Raw genomic sequence first — 4392 nt, 5'->3', positions numbered from 1 at the left:
GATTGGTGGAAGAAAAGTAGGGAAACGACAAAAGACGGAGACGTACAAAAGCACAATTCGCAATAGGGGATCAGAAAGTTTGGACGTGGTAGTTCATAGTGTTTTTTTTCTTTTTTCATTGGTTAACCTAGGTAGGATATTAGGCAGCATAGTAGCAAGAGCTTGGTGGCGCAACCGACCGCCCCGTTCCAAAGGGGACGCTCAGAACATCCATCCATCCATCCGGGGCTGCGCGGGGACCGGTGCGAGGCGCGTCGCGGCCCGGACTCCCTCTTCCCTGACGACGCTTCGCCGTGCTGCCTCACGGGTTGCAGAATCAAGCGTCCTTCCTTTCTTTAGATCACTATCTGTCTCTCTGCCCGTGCCGATCATGACGTTTGGCTGGCGTACATCGTTTCCCCCTCCGAGACACCGAGTTCTTTGGTTCGTTCCGCTTGCTCAGGCGTAGCTCGACGCACACCGCGTGATTGATGGGTGAAAAGTCCGATGCGGGGCGCCTCGTAAGTGATCGCTGCGCCGTAGCGCATTGTCTTACACCCCTTGGCGGGTCGACGTGAACGCTGTCGCGTTCCACTCTTGAAGGCGAAGCTTAAGCGTCCTCCAATTTTTTTTTCGCTTCTGCTGAACCCCGCGTGGCCTTGGCGTGGAATCGTTTCATTATTTAGCAAAAATGATTGCGAACGACCTTTACAAGACTCCGCCGAATCCATCAGGTGCTATTTCATAAAGAAAACGCAAGACGTCTTCTGAAATGATGAAATGTTTATTTTGCTCTACATAAATACTCGTTCCGGGCTTGTCCTACATTCATCCAAAGTTGGGGCACCAGGTAAGCAGCAGTCGTTGCCGTACGAAGCTCCACCGGATGCCATCAGCTGAAAGTAAATTACAAGCATGTATCATTTTCGTATATTGACCTAACAGGAGTATTGCGTGTAGAGGCGAAACGTACGTAAGTGGTGGATGAGCGGCATTACAGATAAATTCACTTTTACGTATACATTTCGCAGCAGACACCTCTGAAACAATGCCATAAAATCTGAACAAAACATCAGATTTTCAAGCATCCCTCCCTTCCCGGGCATTATTTCCTGCACTTTAAGTGCACAAATACACGGGTGACTGCGCGTTTCCAAAAGAACTTGCCCTCAGTCGACGCGATAATACGCCAAGTACACAGAGGGGGCTACAACACAGGCTCAGCCAGACCATGTTACACGCTTGCAGAATGCCTTCTAGTCGCGCTCAAGACAAATTCCTGGGTGCAAAGCCCGTTTTCAGTCGCTCAGAATGGGCACGTTGCAAGTGCTAGGCGGCGCCCTGTCTTTCCGACCCCTAGCGCCATCTGACGAATAGTTGCGCGAATGTGGTAGGATTACTCATGGCGTCAGCAGCTCGCGCTGCGTGTTTGGCGCCCTGTCAAACGGTAGCGATGGCGCGAAACAGCGTGCCGATATTAATTTTACCGGGTTTGGGAATTACAAGATCTTCATAGCTTTTTTCGTGAAAAGAATTTAGAGAGAGGAAGTCGTCTATTTGAAATGGGGCACGTCTACGACGTGAGGGAAGTGTTGAACTCGCACTGATCGGAAGTGACAGCTAGGTTTATTCCACAAACGAAAAATAATGCACCAGCGAGATGCGTGAAGCTCATCGTAAGTTACTTCGTTATCTACGGTGTGGACGCATGAAATTATAGGCGACATTGATTCTTGAAGATCGGCGACAGCAGACAAATCCTAGCGGGGAGCTGCGATTACCGTGCTTGCATCGCAGGTAAGTGCAAGAACGCCGCGGTAGTTTCCCTGTACATACAGGACGGCAAATACGAATCCAAAACATCTCATCCAAGAACATGGGGGCGTACGAACGACTCGTAAGACCTACCAGAGGTATTCTAACGTAGCTCTCCCCAAACACAAAAAAGGGGATGAACTTACCAGTTGTGTTAGACTACGCTAGGAAAATATTTTCGCCCAAGTTACTGGAAGTGCGATACTTTTATCTTGCGATTTTTCAGTGCGTGCAAAGGAGGTTCCAATAAACCACGTTGTCAAAAATTTTGATGTCAACTGCCCCTTAGTTGATATGCTGGGCGCAGAAGTGTATGCCTGCTCAGCTTGCTGCAAGCCCTAGCGCTGTTTGAATGGGAGAGTATTGGGAAACTGCGGTACAGTATGGGAACAAACTACTTTGTTTGCTGCATATCCTGGTACGCACTGCAGGCAGTGCCGTAGCAACGGGGCCAGAGGGGAGGGGGGGGGGGGTGACAGATGACCAATGCGCCCCGGGTGCCAGACGACCTAGCTACGCCACTGACTGCAGGTGTCCCGTTGCTACCATCATTGCTGTAAAAGCAAAGAATTCAGCGTTATAACGCACTTGGTATAACGCCGGAACATAAAACAGGTTATGCCGTCGGACGAGTGCTATCCAGTGTTGACGCCGTTCTGCTTCATACGGTCGGCTTGGAAACCTGTAAAGCTTTGTTCCTCGTGAGTTGGTGTACGTGCTGTTGCAGCCCACTACTCAACAGCTGGGGTTGCACTTTGGCATTGCTCAGAAAAGGCAACAGCTACGCGCGAAACAGTGCACAGACAGGCTTTCCGAACGCAAGCGGGCTGGTCGTATCCTGCCGGTTCCGCGCTCGCCGCCGCGAGGGGCGCCATAGTAGGCGCGGGAACTACGTTCGCAACCTGCCTATACATGAATGTCATGTTCTTGAGCTCCTCCGTGTTATCTTTTACGTGTCTTGCCGGCGCATGCAGCAATCCCGTGTTATCGCTCTCGGCAATCGCTCGTCGAGTTTTCCACAAGTGTGAGTACCGAAATAAGGTACTGTATATGTTGTCGCAGGGATATGAAATGCGTCACAAACTTATCCCACTAAAATTCAGTACACGCAAAACTAACTCACTATGGCCGGCTTGCTTTTTTGCTAATAGCTTCACAACCCCAGGCGCGGCGAGCATGCCTCAAGATATCACAAGAAGTTGCCAAATAAATTACAATACTTTTTCGGGTCAGAGAATGCGTCACGAACTTCTACCAGTAAGATTCAGTACACGCGAAACTAACTGCGGCACACAGCCGAGCTGCTTTTCGCTAACTGCGCCACTACGCCGAGCGCGGCCACTGTGCTTGAAAAGTACCCCAAAAAGTAGCGAAATTAGTTACAATAATGTCTGGGGTCAGAGAAAGCGCCAAAACTTGTCCCAGTATGATTCAGTACACGCGAAACTGCGTCACACGGCCGAGGCGCTTTTCGTCACAAAGCCAGGTGCGGCGAGCGTGCCCAAAAATTACCGAAATAAGTTATAAATATGCTTGGGCTCATAGAAAGCGTCGCAAACATCTCCCAGTATGAGTAATTGACTCATATTAACTAGGCTTGGACTGTGGAGCTGTTTTTCGATAACTGCGTCACTATATGGGTTCAGTTTTGTGCAGCAAGCCTAAATGTGCTTGAAGTGCGTCGCAGACTGTCAAACGAAATTCCTCACCTTGCTGTAGTCCAGTAGTGCAGCGGTGCCGTGTCGAAATGCAGACGGAACACAAGAGAACGCCGAGAGCCCAAAAAACAGGCTACATCAAAAATAGACGGGTTGCCGAGCACGCGAGCTTCGCAAGCGCAGCCTGCCACGCTCACTCCTGCGGCTTGTCTTGCTTGTCTGGCGCATGACGTATGCACGCGCGTCTGGCGTGCCGCTAGCTTGTTGCTATGCAACGCAACAAAAATAAGTTGCAAAGTACAAGTTCATTTACACGCAAAACTTTTTCACTTTTAGTTGAAAAGAATAAAAAAATAAAACGTTGTCTGGAAGTTTATTTCACATTTTTTTTTCTGATGCTCGCGTCAACTAACGGATGGAGTTGAAACTAGGCGTGACGTGTTTCCTGTTGCGAGTTCTTGAAGAGTGTCCCCTCTTGTTGAATTTCTTTCTCTATGCTATGCCAGCTGCGCACCCTGGCATTCTCGACACCACAGAACGAACAGATCAAGCAGAGAATGAGTAAAGAGGAGAGGAGCATCAACTAGAGTCCCCAACGACATCCAGGAGTGCTACAGCACAGTCGCAGCGCAGAACTAGAATCCGCCGACCTCCAGCATAGCTGAGTGACTTTGTGACCTCCTAGACTGTATTTGTGAAGTGTTTATTTTTATTTTAAGGGAAGGTGTATGTTGTGTTGTTGTGCAGTTCGTTTCGTTTCTAGTTTCGGTTTCGTTGTTACGTCATACATGACGTCATAGTTGCAATAAAAAGGCTGGTGCTGTCAAGGAGCCAGAGAGACGTGAGACGTGATCGCAGACAATCGTAGCCGTGGTTGTTCTTCCGGGGCGGAGGGCCCCCGAGTGTGACTCGGTGTGTGTGGCCACCTGACCTACCTACC

The 4392-nt window shown here is 49.6% G+C and overlaps 1 long non-coding RNA gene across 1 annotated transcript; it reads right to left on the bottom strand.

Annotated features, from left to right (window-relative positions):
- Positions 1-742: 742 nt before the first annotated feature.
- Positions 743-3661, bottom strand: LOC129386341 (uncharacterized). The gene is made up of 2 exons (XR_011893599.1): positions 3504-3661; positions 743-875 (listed from the first exon to the last, which is right to left on the bottom strand). It is a non-coding gene; the product is annotated as an uncharacterized lncRNA (long non-coding RNA).
- Between the last annotated feature and the right edge of the window lie 731 nt (positions 3662-4392).

The sequence above is a fragment of the Dermacentor andersoni genome, chromosome 4 (genome assembly GCF_023375885.2).
Source record: "Dermacentor andersoni chromosome 4, qqDerAnde1_hic_scaffold, whole genome shotgun sequence".
Lineage (NCBI taxonomy): Eukaryota > Metazoa > Arthropoda > Arachnida > Ixodida > Ixodidae > Dermacentor > Dermacentor andersoni.
This window is presented reverse-complemented; position numbering and strand designations above follow the sequence as displayed.